The following is a 17,523-nucleotide window of genomic DNA, read 5'->3' on the forward strand; positions in this document are numbered from 1 at the left end:
CCAGTGTCTGTATACATTTAATGAAAAACAAAGGGAAATCCAGAGAATAAGAGGAAAGGTTAGGGAAAGATTCTAATAGGAAGAATCACAGTCGGAGGCACATTTGTCTGAAACCTTCATTCGGTAATTGCCAGCTATAGTCTCATTGGGTCAGATTTTTCATCTGTTATACCACAATAAATCCAGAATAACTCTAGTGATGTCTACAAAATAATTCAGGCATGTTCAGGTGTAAGTGGGATATTGGACTGTCTGTTTAGAACAACGTTGTTGTCAAATACTATTGCTGTAAAAGCCAAACTCTGAAATTTTATTTTGGCATAATCTCAAACAATGCATAAATAAATACATAAATACATAGAATAAAAATTGGAAGGGCAGTTGTGATCCTAAAGGCACCCAGTGCCAGTGGGGAAAAAGCACTCCCTGGTATCTAACAGTGAATCTCAGGTGACCTGATCAGCTGAGTAAATCCCAACTCATCTGATATTGGGACATTTATGTAAAAGGTACATTTTTAAGGTATCTTTGGAAAAATACTAACTCACTGATCAAAAACATTCCTGTGTGATTCATGCACTGTTAACACATAAAGAATTACAAATATGTTCTAGAAATATGTTCTTAAAAGGGGGTTTGGCAGGCAAGGTTTAAGGCAGCTTAATACCTAGAGAAAGGGATGTGATGCTGCCCGCTTGAATGTGTTCCCAGTGTGAATTGAGCAAGGAGAGGCAACAGAAGTATGTTTACAGAAAAGATAAAGAAAGCCATCAAACTAGCAAGTGGGGGAATAGCCTCTTACCTATCACACTGGAGGGAGGAGATTGCAGAAATTGACATGGTGGTCAATTTCTGCCCAGTGGTGGAGGCCACAGCAAGCTGGGCCCCCAAGGGATGCTACCTGACTTTGAAAAGAAAAAGAAAACCTTTAATACAAGCAGACAGAAAAGACCAGTTTGGCATCCTTTGCTTGAGGAGACAAAGAAAACAAACACTTTGGGCTCTGTGTTGGAGCCTGGCTAAGGACTGACCAGCCATGCTAGAAGAATGACTGTGGTGAGAAAACTACTTCAAATAAAATACTGTAGTTTGTGAGGTTAGGTTTTAGTCTTGGAAATGTGTTGTTAGTTTCATTTGTTTTTTATTGTTTCTATCCCAATTCCTCTTCTTGGCATCACTCAAATATCTGTTCTTTGTTAAACTTATTCTTGTTTTATTACACAATCATTTGCCATGTTTCAATCTGAGAAGCAAAATGCTTTACCACACTTTTCCCTGTGTCTACGTCTATATTGGCATGATTTTGTGCAAAAACATGCTGCCTGTCTACACTGGTGGGAAGTTCTTGCACAAGAATACTGACGTTCTAATGTGTGAAATCAGTGCTTCTTGCACAAGGACGATGATGCTCAGGAATAAGCCCTCTTGCGCAACTGTTCTTGTGCAAGAGGCCAGTGTAGACAGGCAACATGAATTTCTTGCGCAAGAAAGCCTGATGGCTAAAATGGTCATCGGAGCTTTCTTTCACAAGAGAGCATCTACACTGGCACAGATGCTTTTGCGCAAAAGCACATCTCTTGCGCAAAAGCACATGCCAGTGTAGACGCTTTCTTGTGCAAATACTTTAACGCAAGAACTCTTGCGTTAAAGAGTATTTGCGCAAGATCATGCCAATGTAGACGTGGCCTGTGTCTTTAGGGGGCTGAGTGCTGCAGAGGAGACAATTTTTTGAGAGACTCAGGCCTGGAAGGGCAGTTGGTATCATCCTGCAAGGAGTAACCAGGCTGGTCCTAACCAGGGTGAGATCACTGTGCTCTAAACAGGCTACTGGTGACAGAATTTTGAGCCAAAGCTGCACAGCACAGTGCCACCCAAGACCTCAGGCCAAACGGTAACCATTTATTCTCATTTGAAAGAAACCCAAATGCATCACAACAGCAGAGCACAACAGCAACAAAGTGGCTTGTTGAGCATGGAAGATGGTGAAATGTTTTTTGTAAGAAGATTTGTGCATAACAGCTAAAAAACTGAGACACCTTATTTTACCCATCTGCCCACTCCCCTGAGTAGTGTTCTGTTTGTTTGTTTTGCATTTTATCTTCCATTAGAATGCAAACTCTTTAGAGCAGGTATTGTGTTGGTCTCTGTATTCAGAAAATGCTTAGCACATTTTGGGCACTATTACAATAAAAATAATTATTGCCTGTCACAATAGATTACAAAGATGTCGTCCCATGGTAATGAACAGGGACATGAAGAAATCCATGCTGCTCTCTACTTTTCAGAGTTTGGAGAGAGCACAGTAAATTAATGAATGTTCTAATACTAAAAACATAGAAAAGCTCTTTTTTGTGACTGATTTTCTCTTATCTCTGTTAAAACACTGATATTTGGTGGATTATGCTGAGTGTATGTTTAAATGAGACTTTTATGACACTTTTACATTAATAAAAATCTGCTAAAAATCATAGTACAAGCTGCTGAGTATGCTTCAGGGAATATATTAAATCTTTTATAATTTTTTTTTTAGTCCTCTTAATCTAACAAGAGCACTAATCCCCACTGAGGGATATTTTCAGAGCAAGTTTCAGTTGTTTTGGCAAATAATTTGATTAAACAGAATAGTTAGGTTCCTCCACCACACACACACACACACACACACACACACACACACACACACACACACACACTTTGGATTAACTATTATTGTCCTCTAAGATCATGGAAAAATGTTGAGGGAATTTTGCTCAAACTTTTGAAAATCTGAGGCATATACCACACCCAGAAAATTTCACTTTAGAAATTATTTCCTCAGAAATACTATGAGCATGTGAAATCAGGCACATGTCCTGGAAACTGGAATTGCAATCATAAATAATTTGCTTTCCACTGGCCATCTCTATTTTATGGGGTTTTCAAAGCTCTTCCTCTTCTTCATCTTCAAAAACAAACTCTCCCATGTGGTAATTCTTGTCTGCAGACTAATTTCAGTCAACAAAAGATGTATCTTTACAGTATGAATTATTCAAAACTTGAATAGGCTTATGGGAGCTACTGGATTTTCCATTTACCAGTCCTGCTGTAACTGATACTGATGAAGGAGGAGGAAGAGGAGATTTTAAAAATAATAATTTTTTAGTTGGCTCCAAGCCAAAACTAGAAAATGTACCTACTTTTCAGATTTAAAAATAAACAGGTATTATGTAAATCATACCCTCTCTTTCACATTGCACAGGTTTGCATAACTGAGAAATTTTTAATCAGTAATTATACCAATTCCTGTATTGAATCTGACAGTTCCATTTCTATGTAAGTATATTCAAACCACAACACATTTCAACATTACCCCCTCTGAGCCTTGATTGTTCCTAGTAGATTTAAAACACATTACATTTCTGGTTTCAGTCAAGTTTTTTTTTTTTATTTCATTATGTGAGCTTTTTTTACCTGAACTTTATCTAAGTTGATTTTAACACCTTAATCCTGTCCCTAGCCCTCTCTAGACTGGCATTTATAGGCAATATCTGACTTAAGGTTTTGACAATTTTGAAATCCTATAGGGAACTGTAAATGTATCATGAAGCTATAATTAATACTTCAAAATCAATGTTTTCCAAATCTTATTCAAGTACCAAGAAGTAGAGTACATGAAACAAATATATCTGTCTATATCCTTCTCTTGCTACATACAATCATGACAGACAGGAGTTACCATAGGATATGTGGGCTCTGTCATCCCTGAAGATTTGCTGCAATCTCTCCTCCACCAGGTGATGCTAATGCTGTACCTAAACGGTGCGTCTAGACTGGCAAGATTTTGCGCGAAAGTGGTCGCTTTTGCGCAAAATCTTACTACCTGTCTACACTGGCCATGAGTATTTGCGCAAGAACACTGACTTTGTACTGTACAAAATCAGTGGTTCTTGCGCAAATACTCTGATGCTCCTGCTCAGGGATAAGCCCTCTTGTGTAAGTATTCTTGCGCAAGAGGGCCAGTGTAGACAGCCAAGTTAATTTCTTGCGCAAGAGAGCATCTACACTGGCATGGATGCTATTGCGCAAAAGCAAATCTTTTGTGCAAAGGCACATGCCAGTGTAGACGCTCTCTTGCGCAAATACTTTTAACGGAAAAACTTTTCCATTAAATGTATTTGCGCAAAATCATGCCAGTCTAGGTGCAACCAAAGAGTAAAAACCTAATAACCTGGGTATTCATGATGAGGACCAAGGCTTTGTAGGGGAAATTTTTTTCCAGAATAGTAGTGAATCCTAGAGCACAGCAACAAGATACCTGTGCTTGCATGTGCTTCCCAGCTCCTTTTCCCAGGACAGTACATGCTGATTTTTTGGCCACTGTCTCTGCCCTGTGTGATTTCCAAACTATTTAAGCAATTAGCAGGTTTGCTTCTGGAACATGCCACCCTTTCCTCTTTCTCCTTTGATGAAAGGAGTTCCAGCTGCATATCCTTGTCTGCTAATTGTAAGTACCAGTTCCACAGGCCGATAAAAAATAATTATTTTCCCAGCCCGAATGAAAAATTAAAAAAGCTAAATGAGGAGTGGGAGTCACTGAAACTTCATGTTGGTGAAACAGAGAAAAAGGAGGGAGAACTTTTTAAATTAACAATTTAATTTAAAAAAATTGATGTTTACTTCACACATTATGCCAGAATTAAAGAAGCTTTTTAGTGCACACAATGGGCCAGATTCTGATCTTATTCTACCGGTGTAAATCCACAGTACATCCATGAATATAAAGAGGAGTTCTACATATTTACACTGGTGCAACTGAGAACAGATTTGAATCCTTTATTACAAAGTAAGTATTAATAGACTGACAACTAAAGTTGACACAATCCCATTGTAAGTCACCCAGCTTGTACAACAGCATTTTTGCATATTCACTTAATTTTAATCCATAAACTTTATACTTTAGTTCAATATTTCAAGACCAGACACTCATTCTCTGCTTTTAGTATATATCGTTCACTGATTATCTTCTTGGCTGGCTGCAATTACAGCCTATTGATGAATTTTGCAAACACTGGAAGAAGTACATGTAACTTAGGTTAGTAATGAGATTTCTCTTCCTTTCTCAGGTTCTTTCCTTCAAACTAGATTTGCTCACTGCTGAATGTAAAATTATTCACTTTCTTCTTGTTCATTTTTGGCTCTCTTCATGATCTTTCTGTTATTGATTTCATTCAACAACTATCTCCAGCAGAAAAAGTTTCAGCTGAAATATATGCACACACTTAATTAGAACTCCATGCATTCGTTCAAAAGACAGTTTAATGTTTTTCACTATATCAGAGTCTTATTCCCTGTTACTCTAAGGTCTTTTACATCGCTCTGACAATATAGTATAAAGAGAATATAGTATAAATAGGAATGCAGGCAAATTATATCTGGAGTGAGAATTGTATCACAGAGGGTCAATCTGCAAAGAGTTGCAACAGGTTCAGCCTCTCAAATACAGGACTCTCTGGTCCAGCAACATTGGGGGATGTTGTCTGGGGATCCCCAGACAGGCCAACAGCAGCAGCAGAGGGCTAGTGGTGCTTGGGGAGCCTCTGTCCAGGGAGCCTCTGTCCAGGGATCCCAGCCATGCCAGCAGCAGGAAGGGACAGCAGGCTGATCTGCCAAAATCTCTCATTCAGAACTGATCAGATTCTGAGGGTACCGGACCTTGGAGGTCCCACCTTTACTACAAACCATATGTCAAGTTTGGACCCGATCTTCTTTCAGACAAAAAAAGTTACACATGGCATTTGAGATTACTGGAGCACTATAATCCTCCAGCTTTGCAGAGGTACGCATCCATTGACTGCATTAGAATTACACTAACGGAAAGCTGGCAGAAAGTCGTGAATATCAGAAACTATTTTTCTGTATCTTTCAAGCTCACAGCCATTAAAATAATATCTCCTTTACTAAGATATAAACCAGTTTAAGGTGATAAATCCACTACCCTTAAATTTAATGTCTCTAAATCCATTGGAATTTCATTCTGGACAGAATATGATTGGTAGTTCAATATGTTCACATTGTTGGCTATTGCAAGCTATCACACACAAGACTTTTGGTTTTTAAAAAAGCACGTCACTGTAAAATGAAATGAAATGATAGTTCAGTGGTGTACGATACTTTAGATTAAGTACCCTGCATTAAACTGTTTGCATGCCTTGAAAGTGAGAGCCCACACCCAATGTCCTTGTTTAACAGAGACAATTTCTAGTTGACATGCGATTGAAAGAGGAGTTCTTAAAAAAATGGACTCACAAACGAATGCACAGACAGTCAGACACACAAATATATAGTAGATTGTGGACTGCATGTACATATGGTACCTGGGCAGCAGGGTTCAGGTGTCAGGGCAGCAGCATCCTGTACCCTGACTCTGGACCCTCACATCTTGCAGGGCTGGTCATCTGCCCTGGACAGTGGCCAGGTGGCTGCCCTGGAAATCACAGGGATGGAAGGTTGCCCTGATCCCAGACTTCTGGAGCTGGATGGCTACCCTGGAGCTCGTGGGGCCATGCAGCTGCCTCAGTCTAGGACATTGGTCAAGAACAGAACAGTCCTGTGTTCTATACCGCAGGTCACACTGATATTGTTAATACAGCCACACTAATATATAAGTAATAGAGATGTAGCAGTATTAGTCTGGTCTTGCCAATTTTCTTCCACAATTTGATCTGGCGAAGTGAATCTGGCCCACGAAAGCTCATCACCTAATAAACCATCTTGTTAGTCTTTAAAGTGCTGCATAGTACTGTCTTTTGTTCCACTAATATATAAAGACTTTATACATAGTGCACCATCTATTTAGGGCCCTCACAAAATGCCCTCTTCATTATTTCAGTGAGTAGCGTACATATGTTGGGTCACCTTACATCTCTATGTTAACATGTCCTTATTCAGGATCTTTCAAGTTCACATTTAAATTCTCTCAAAAGGTGCTTGTAAGTATAAGCACCAGGTATAAAATATTGAACAGATGCACAAGTGCACCTTAGGTTGATGACTATGGTCTGGAATGACCTGCTTATGGCATGTGTGCTTAGATTGCTGCTGAGAAATGCACTTAAGTTGCAGTTTTGGGTACTCCAGAGTACAAAGCAAATTTGCATCTTCTTTCTGTCCTTTAAGCTTTTTTTATTCCTAAAAAAACCCCACCCTCCTGGTCACCTTGTCCTTGCTGAAACACAACACAGCACTAGAAAGTTCCTCAGAGGAGGTTGCGAATTTGCCTTACCTGCAAAAGATTAGGACACCAGAATCTGTCTCAGGCCTCTGCCTATAATTGACTTTGCTTGCTGTGAAGTGAAGATTGTGGTTCAGTGTATTATCACAAAAGAGAACTTAATAAAGGTTGGACCTCCCAAAATGGGACTGTGTGGTCCAGCAATATATGTGGTCCGGCAGGACCACAGATGTTGCTGAACCAGAAAGTCCCAGTTTTGGGAGCCCCAGTGGCAAGAGAGACTCAGCGACAAGCTGGGAGCCCAATGTGCCTGGGGCTAGGAACAGGGCCAGAGCCCTGGTAGTGCAACCAGGTTGCAGCAGCCCTTGTAGCTGGGCCCAGGGCAACAGCAGCCGCTGCATCCCTGGTAGCAGGGATAGGATAGCCACGGGTTCCTGGTTGGGAGGAAGAGGGAGGGGGGGTAAGGCAGCTGGGCCAAAAGCAGGGAGGGGCAGTGGGCTGGGGAGCTGGTAGCCTTAGACCTCCCCTGTTCTGGCAAATTTATTCCTTCATTCAGGACCAGTCAGGTCCTTAGGATACCAGACCACAGAGATATAACCTGTATTTCTGTGGCTATGTGATTTTACTGGGATCTAAATCATGAAACTGAAAAGTGATTCACAATATGAAAAATCTGAAAAAAAGCACCTAAAGCATGGTCCTTAAGCATAGCAAAATTCAGGGAGCATCATCTATACTGCATACTACCCAGTTAATAGAGAAGGGAATTGTAATAGCAAAATGCTTCTATTACTTCCAGCATTATGAAATGATAGTTTAGCTATTATCTTTTTTTTTTATAAATGCTTATAAGAAGTAAAAGTCACTTTAAATTTTATCACTGGTTTGCAATATGCATAGTCTCCAATAGGAGTGAATTCTCTGGGTTGAAATTCAATTCTAGTTATTGCTGATTTCAGATAATGGAAAGCAGAGGGAAGCTTACATTACAAAACCTGCTCAATTGATACAGTTTCGCTAAAATATTTCTGGTTTTGCAAAATAGTAGATAGATTTCTGGAGAGTCCATTTATATACTTAAATTACACCCTGAAGCTTTCAAGCATTGCTGATTGCTATGTGAAAAGCCCATGTATAATTGGGGCTGGTCAGGAGGTATTTTATTTTGTGTTTTTTTTTTTACAAAACTCTCACTCTCCAAATATGCTGATTGATTGAAACCAGCACAGTTGGTGGGAACATTCTGTGTTCAGTGAAAGTTCCATTGAGAAAGGTTTCTCAGATCCAGACTGGAAATTCAAAAAAGAATGAGAACATCTCAGAACAGCTACTATATTGGTGGTTATCATGGCTGCCTAACAGAATAGGAAACTGGGTTGAAGTTCCCATTCTGCCTGATGAGGAAACATTGTCTCCTTTACTTTCATCACACTGTAGAATAGAAAAACATTAAAAAAATCTGATAAATAGGGTAGGATAATAGGAAAACCAGCAGTACATGTGTGATGATATTGTGCTCTGATATGAATATGTAAAACATTGTGGCAACCATTGTTAATGTTAATGTTTGCACCAAATGTTGAACAAACTAGCCAAGTGAGGTGTCTATCGAAAGATTATGATTCTTTGATTCTGTTTGTGCTATTCATATGCAAGTATAATCTTTTAGTTTGAGGTTATGAGTATTGTATTTCAAATGTTTGTTTCTGGGAAACCTCAACAGAAGGCTAGTCAAGTGAATAGCAATACTTGACTGACAATGGTCTTTAAAAGGTGCCAATCCACATCTGAGGAACTTCGCTGTGAATGTTCGGACCAGCATGCAAGCAATGACTGCAACAGAGTCATGAAAGGACAGGTTACTTGATCATGTGACAAACTCCATCTGGGGCTTACTTCCATATAAGGAGAACAATGGAATTCCCTTCACTTGGACAAGGGTATAAAGAGGACCCTACGGGTTCCTTCATCTTTGACTTCATTTCAGCTCATCAATTCTGAAGCATCTTTGCTATGAACTGAGCCGGAAAGGACTGATGATCAGTGTTCCCTCTAAGCTGCAGGGCAGCACAGCTTCATAGGTGATTAATCAGCCCCACCCAGTCAGAAGCTCAGGGCTCCTGCAAGGAGTTGATTGATGGGTGGGGCTGATTAATCACCTGTGAAACTGTGCATAGGGGTCGGAGAGGCCTGGCAAACAGAGCAGGCAGCATGACCCTACACTGGGCACTGTGTCCCTGGGGCTGCCCCAGCCAAGCCTGGGCATGCAGCTCCCAGGAGCCAAGGGGTTAATACCCCTGCCCTTGCTACAGGATATGCTCCCTGCTCTGGGAGGTGGAGGGGACTGGAGCTGCTCTGTAGATCCAGCACCGGGTGGATGGTCACAAGCTGCTGCCACCTCTGTGGAGTGCTGAGGCATGGCTGTGCCTCACTGCTCCTTGCGGGATGTGTGTGGGGGGCAGGGAGATCCTTCTCCAGGACCTCGCTGTGCCTGGCCAGGCTGGAAACAGCCCTGGGCTCTGCCCATCCCAGCCCCAGAGCAGCAACCTGCAGGTGAGGGGTGAGCCCCAGCAAAGGGCTGGGCTTGGCAGGGAAGTGACTCTGTCCTGCCCCCCTGTCCCTCCTCACCCAAGAACTGCTCCTAGGGGGTTATGAGTCCCAATGCTATTGCCTTGCCAGTGTGTACTCTGGGGGCACAGGGAGGTGGGGGTAGGGGTGGGTTGGGTTGGGGTGGGGGATGAAAGAGGTTGCACTGAGGGGCACGAGGTGATGCTAGGGATCTGGTTGGGAGAATCATGGGGCTGAGGGGAGGGGGATTGGAGCAGAGGGAAGATGTTAAGGGGGATACAATTTTACTTTGCAGAAGCTACACTTTCCTTTACTTCCCACTTCTTTGGCTCCCTCCCCCATTAGCTATTTAGCAGCATTCTTACTCTCTCACCTTGTCGGCATTACTCCCCCAAGCACTTCTTGCCCCCAAACTCCTTCTCATGCCCCCACCCACCACCTCTCTTGCTGCCAAACTTCCTTCCAGACCCTGCCCTCCTCACCCTGTCCTGCACCCCACCTCCTGTCCAGATCCCGCATCCCTATCTCACTCACTGGCAGCCTGCCCTGAGCACGGAACCCCTCATTTTTGTTCCCACACCAGAGCCTCAGGAGGTCCACAAAATCCACTAACTCTGGAACCCCAGAAAAGGAGTCTGGCCTATGGGGAGCTCTGAACCTCTGTCCTCCCTGTCACTTTCCCTAACCCCGTGTGGGCTGGAGTGCCAGACAAGTGAGGTGTCTCAGCTGGGGACCACATCAGTGAGGGTTGGCAGGGGGGAGGGAGGGGGGGTGAAGAGGTTTGGAGGAGGTTTTTTACTTCTCACTTGTATAGTTCCCCACCAACTTTTCTGTGGGTCAGTGGCCCCTGACCCAAAAAAGGTTCCTTGCCCCTGCCATAAATTAAGAAACATTGAAACCTTTTGTGTTGGACATAAATTCATATTTTACTTTATTTAAAATGAAGTCTCATAAACTAACTTGAAAAAGTTAAAACGCTTACTCTGTTTAATAACTTAAATTAAACCATTCTCCCTAGATTCAGCTGGTTCAGAAACTATGGTGACCATACCCAGCCTGCCCTTGTCCCCTCCTCCTCCCAGAACACAGATCTGTAAATAGAAGTGAATTAATTAAATCTTGGCACGCTGCTTCTGAAGGGTTGCTGACCCCTGCTGTAACTAATACAGCCCAATATGCCATTAGCCTTCTTGGCTACAAGGACACACTGTTGACTCATACCCAGCTGCTCATTCACTATAATTCCCAGGTTCTCTCCTGCAGAACTGCCACTTACCCAGTTGGTCCCCAGTGTGTAGCAGTGCATAGGATTCTTTCAACCTAAGTGCAGGACTCTGCCTTTGTCCTTGTTTAACCTCATCAGATTTCTTTTTTGGACTGATCCTCCAATTTGTCTAGGTCACTGGACCCTATCCCTACCCTTCCCCCAGCTTAGTGTCATCTGCAAACTTGCTGATGGTGAAATCCATCCCATCTGCCAGATCATTAATGAAGCTCATAAGCATTCTTATGAGATTTTGGTGCCCCCCCCCCAAACTCTCACAAGAGGAGTGGCTTCTGTGAAATTTCATCTGAGAATGAGAATAGATTCTTTCAGTATTGGGTTCACCAAGACTAAAACCAATCAAGAACTAACACATTTATAAATGAAAAAGTTAAGAGTCAAACTGAAAAGTGGAATGTACAAGAATAGATATTGTGTGAATCTACTTTCTCCTACTCTTTCATTTCACTATATCTATTTTGAATAACATAATTCAAATGATGACTGCAGACGCAACTAGTTTCATTGGGTGACAATTTCCTTGCATGACAGGATGGAGATTAACTTCTGTATGTAGAATGAGTCAGTTCTTTGACACCATTAATAACAAGGTGTTGGTGACACAAGCATGCTACATTCTCACTGGATCTTGACTCTTTGCTGTTTGCTCTGTTCTCCTAATAGTCCCCTGCCAAACCATGTCATAGTTAAGATGGGCATGTAAAGGGGTGTGTTTGGAGCACTCAGCCCTTTGGTGATGCCCATTAGTATAACTGTTCTAAGGTAGCTCTAATGAGCCAAAGTAAATTAGAGAACCCTTAATCCTACTCTTAATTATGATGGGGACTGGCCTCTAGCAGCACTCATGACAGGGAGGCATATGTATATTTGCCCATAATATTGTAATGATATGAAAATGACATAACAACTTTGTTTTATGCAAGATGAAGCATGTGAGGCATTATTGGGAAGGTTATGATTTACTGAATGTGATTTTCCTATTTGTATGCATGTATTATTTCTGTATCTGATGTTAGAAATATTGAATAGTCAAGAATTAAAATTGTGTTTTCACCAGGGGACTGCTCACCCGACAGTGTTCAAACAGCCCGGATATCTTTTGGGGAGGGATAGCTCAGTGGCTTGAGCATTGGCCTGCTAAACCCAGGGTTGTAAGTTTAATCCTTATGGAGGCCATTTAGGGATTTGGGGCAAAAATTTGTCAAGGATGGTACTTGGTCCTGCTGTGAAGGCAGGGAACTGGACTCAATGACCTTTCAAGGTCCCTTCCAGTTCTAGGAGATAGGAAATCTCCATTAATTTATAAATTTAATCTCCTACTTTCCCAAGAAGTGTCCGAGGATGCTGCTCTCACACCGCAAGTTCATGTGATGCCACCCAGTACAGGATACAATCTTGAGCTGGTATTTTTTCCAGTGGAAAGGGGTGGGGATTAAACTAAGAAATAAAATATTCTTGACATATGTGAATCCTATTTAAGTCTTGCAAGTCAGTTAATTTGGGCTCTTCTCCACTGCCTCTCCACCCACGAAGAAAGACTGCTGAAAACACCTGAAGAAAGAAAGGAAGCAAACTGCAAGAGGAAGGTGTCAAGCCCAGGCAGAGCAGGGCAGCATGTGAAGAGATTTACTTCAACAAACATTGCAATCTGCATGAAACAGCATTTAGAGTGAGAAGTTACTATTTGGGACCAATTTTTAATATATTAAGCTTAGTTTATGCGTTTGGTTTTGTTTGCTTGCTTAGTAATCTACTTTGTTCTGTTTGGTATCCCTTACAAATCACGTTTACTTTTTGTAATTAAAATCTTGTTTCTTGTTTATTCTAAACCCCAGTTTGTGCAACTCATAACTGTGAAGAGGGGAAAGTTGCACACATCTTCCTCTACATGGAAGGAGGGGAAACATTTATGTGCATATGTTGCACAGACAATATAATTTTGGATTTACACTCCCAGAGGCTGTGCACACTTGAATGCTGGGCAATCCCCTAGTTGTATCCTCCCACACAAAGTGGATACAGATTCTGTGTCATTCTACTGTCGGGTGTGTCCCTATCTGTGCATGTGCTGCAAGGAGTTTTGAGAGCCTGTCACAGCAGCAGAGAGTAAGGAGAACCCAAGATGGTAGGACCCCAACACATCAAGTGGCACCCCAGAAGGTGTGTCCAACCTGCCATATCCTTCCTTTCCTAGTTCCCTTTACAAATATTGAAATAGGTTATATCTAGCATAGCACATTTAAACTGATACAATTTAAAAACATGGTTAATTCTATTGTAGCTCACAGGATTGCACAAATGAAACTGAGGTTAGAATTTGGATCTAAGCAAGCATAGACCAATTGCAGGACATGTTAAGCTGGGGATATAGAAGATGTGCAGTACCGCACTCTGGAATGGCTACCTTGCAATAAATATGTGTTTAAGTCATTCCATTGCCATTTGTCTTTATTCTGTTAACCCACCTGATTGATCCTAGCATGATTTACAAAAAGTAATGCACGCTGGAATACAATTTACAGAAGGCATCTGAGTATAATCTGCCTAGAGATCTGGGTTCCAGAACCACAAGACAAACACACTTAAACCATAAAGGCACTCTCAGCAGCATGTGTTTATTTATAAAGCTTACTGAAAGCTACTTTATCATGAGGGTCTCCATTATAGATAGGCTGTCTGCTGCAATGCCACAATCTCTTTCAAAACCTTTTAGGGGGCAGACATGTCTTAGTCATGTCCAGAACACAAAAAGTATATTACAAGTAGGTGAAGCATCTTCAGCAATTAAGTAATCAAATCCCTTTCATCATGCCTATCAATATAACCTGAGCAACATAGTAATATGCAAGCTCCTTGGTACAAGCGATGTGTCTTCAGTGTACTCCGGTACAGCACCAACCAACCAACAATTGACAAACAGGAGAAGCAAACACAGAGTTGTTCCCTTTGGGTATGCTATTCATTGTGGAACTGATTCTATCGCCACAACAGGCTGAGTTATCACCTTATTCGCATTGCACAGTCTCACTGAGCAAATATACAGGCAAACATATCATGAGTGGCTCACTATTGACTTGTAAATCAATATTGGCCTACGTGTTCCAAGACCTCCATGAACCTCTGCGTCCATTGGCTATCCTCTGCTCCCCATTCTATTAAGCTATTCTATTACTGTGGAAGAAGCTTCCAAAGAATGTATTTCCACAGGGCACAGGACAAAGGAGAAGTCCCCAACTACCAGTTCTAGTGCCATCAGAGTTCTAGGTAGCTACAGGTGAGCTATGGGGGAAGGGGAAATCATGGATCTTCACTTAGGGTATGTCTACACTACAGTGTTATTTCGAAATATCTTATTTCAAAATAACACTTCTACACACAAAATGCATTTTGAAATAGCACTTTGCTATTTAGAAATAGCACAGCCACACTGAGTGGACTCTGAATCGCATTTAAGGCTGGCTGGAATGAGTTTCTGTATGGCACCAGGTCAGGACTTACTGTGTGGGGCTGCTGCCTGAGGCTATCTGAGGTCTGTGCTTAAAGGGACCCTCTCCCCCACCCCACCAGACAGCCAGTTCTCGGGTTTCCCTGCTTGCTTGTCTACCCCAATGAGGGACAGCAAAGCATTTTGTCTCTGCATGCTCTGGTTGCCCTCACCTGATCGTCAGCACAAAAAATGGTGGCCATTTTTATTTGAATGAAACAGGGATTATTTAAATCCCCGCTTCTTTGCCTATGCCGGGTAAACTAGTTTACATGGCTCCATTGACGGAGCCAATCTGCCCAGATTCTGCTGTGATCATACCCACTTTTTAATGGCTGCATTTACACAGTTTACAGATCAGAAAACAAACAAAACAAAACTTTTCCTTGTTTTGAAAACTGAAAACCCATCTAATATCTCTGAGGGAGAAGAAAAACATGTTGTGCAATGACTAATAACTGAAGACACAACAGGCAGCTCCATAGAAACAAACAATTCAACCCATGAAATGATTAAGCCCTCAGAAAGACAAATTAGAAACTATTTCATTAAACTTGGGCTTCCATAGCCAGTGAAAGACAGAAAGTAATTGCTTACATATTAGTTCTGCGATTTTACTACATACGTTCCCATCTCTGATACATGCTCAAATCCAGAGTGCTAAAATACATACACAATAATAAAAAAGAGTAGAGACACTCATTAATATCTTCCATTTTACTACTAAAAATACTATTAATAAACATCTCATCATTGATACTACACTATCAAGGAAAATCTTGTGAACTGAGTTTTCAATACATATTTTTCAAGCTCTGACTAGAAAATACTCACTAGAGAATTAGAATATCATTATTATATTTACAAACACCTATCTAAGAAGTTTTCCACCATTATGATCTTTTAGAAGGGTCCCTGTCATACAGAAACTACAGGTTCAACCTCTCTATTCTGGCATTCTCTGGTCTGCCAACATGTGTGGTCCAGCCTGATTTAGTTAGCTGGATGGCCATTTATCATGGGTGTGGCCACCTTTCCCATGGTCCCATAAAGTATATTTACAGCAACCGGTCCTGGCTCTCTGTGTTCTGTGCTGTTATTTAGCTCTAACTGGCGCCTAAATGTCTTCTAAGACTTCACTAAGCTGTTAGATATTATTGACGTCTTGTGGTTCGGCAAATTCTCTGGCTCAGCAACTGACAGGTCCCGAGGGTACTGGACTAGAAAAGTTCAACCTGTTTGGTAATCATCAGAAAAACAGAAGGTCATGGATTAAACAACACTGGATTCTCTCTTTGATTTATGCGTTAGTCGGTATAATGTAAATATCTATTTCATATAATTGATTTACTACCTTTTGATATTCTTCGTAATCTCAAGATTTGTTTGTCATCTGTTTTGGACACATACACTATAGAAGAACCAGATATGAGCTGAAATGTAAACTGCAACTGTAAACCTTACTGAAGTTTGGTGGGATGAATCGGGGCGGGGTACCATTCAGATTAAAATACATGTAATCAAATATGTTGCTATGATTCTGGTTATGAGTTTGATCCAAAGCAAAAAGGGCCTTTTTCTTGTTCTGGTTCAGATGTGGCTAAAACCTTTCAAGAAGAGTTCATGAGTTTTAGTGCAATCCACCCTACTTTTGATCTGCCTTGGACACAATTAATATGATTCTTTTATATTTATATTGTGGTTGCCCCCAGAGGAATTGACCAGGTTTACGGTACCATTGTACTCAGTAACCAAATTAACAGGATGTAGTCTGTCTACCTCTGAAAAGCCAAAATCTAAGGGTACGTCTAGACTACATGCCTCTGTCGCCAGAGGCATGTAGTCTAGACGTACCCTCATACAGACGAAAAAGAAAGTTCTGCTTCTGCTCATTTCTACATGTTACGTATCAGACAATACAATTAAAAATATCAAGGGTATGGGTTCTGCTTAACTCTGAAATGAATAGGGTGTTATCTTGAAAATCTGTGCCTATCTGAATGTCAGTGTTTGTGTCTTTCAGTGCTCTATCATCCACATTGCAATGCTGACTTCACTTCAAATTTAACATAAACTGGCAACTTGAATGATTGATTATGTAATATTTTCTCACTCATCTTTGTGAAATAAAACCTTGAGTTAGAATCAAGTCAAACAAAGATGCACAAGAACACCAAAATTATTAAATATTTTGGCTACGGCTACACTGCCAGGTTTTTTTCAGAAGAAGATATGCAAATGCGAGCACAATTTGCATATCTTCTTCCGAAACCCCCCCGGCAGTGTAGCCGTAGCCCCCGTGAATGAAGGTCCCTAATCCCACCATTTGAACCTCTATGAGCAACTAAGCAAGCATTGATGCTCCTCTTGACTTTGTAAGAGCAGGCTTGCTAAGGATCCAGTTACTATTTGTCTTGATGTATATGTTAGCCTTAGAAGACTTAGACCTTCTAATAAAAATGTTGTAAGCAGCACCTAAACTGAACAGAAAAATTGTGTGTTGATTTGTTTTACTTAAAAGAAAAACCAATAACCTCATCTTTGCTCTGAAAATCTTCAAAAAATTTCAAATAATGTTTTATAAAATACAGAAGGAGATCTTAAAGACCATGGGGCCTTTAGAAGAGAGAAATACCCGTTTTCCTGAGTTATGAAGGGAAGTGACAGCATATCAAGTTTGAGATTTTTCTACTCAATTATGAATGCAAAAGAAAAGTGAAAATGGAACTGCAAACATCTAAAATGAGAATAATCTATTCTGGGAACCATTTATAGTATAAGTAAGAGTATAATTAAATAATGACTTCATTTCAGTAAGATCCCATGATAAGAATCAATGGTCATGTCACTGATCTTGCATTAATTTGTACTTACGTCATCACTAAATCTTGTCACAGTTTCACTTTCTTGACATTCTGAATTAACCTTGACTATAACCTTAGCATTAAAATAGAAGATTGGAAAATCTTTCTAGTTCAC

General features: G+C 40.9%; 1 protein-coding gene across 2 annotated transcripts in view; it reads right to left on the reverse strand.

Moving 5' to 3' along the window:
- GPC6 (glypican 6) overlaps positions 1-17,523 on the reverse strand; it is a 1,157,112-nt gene that overhangs the window by 308,764 nt on the left and 830,825 nt on the right. The gene's annotated exons all lie outside the window — the stretch shown is intronic.

Source organism: Pelodiscus sinensis, chromosome 1 (genome assembly GCF_049634645.1).
Source record: "Pelodiscus sinensis isolate JC-2024 chromosome 1, ASM4963464v1, whole genome shotgun sequence".
NCBI lineage: Eukaryota > Metazoa > Chordata > Testudines > Trionychidae > Pelodiscus > Pelodiscus sinensis.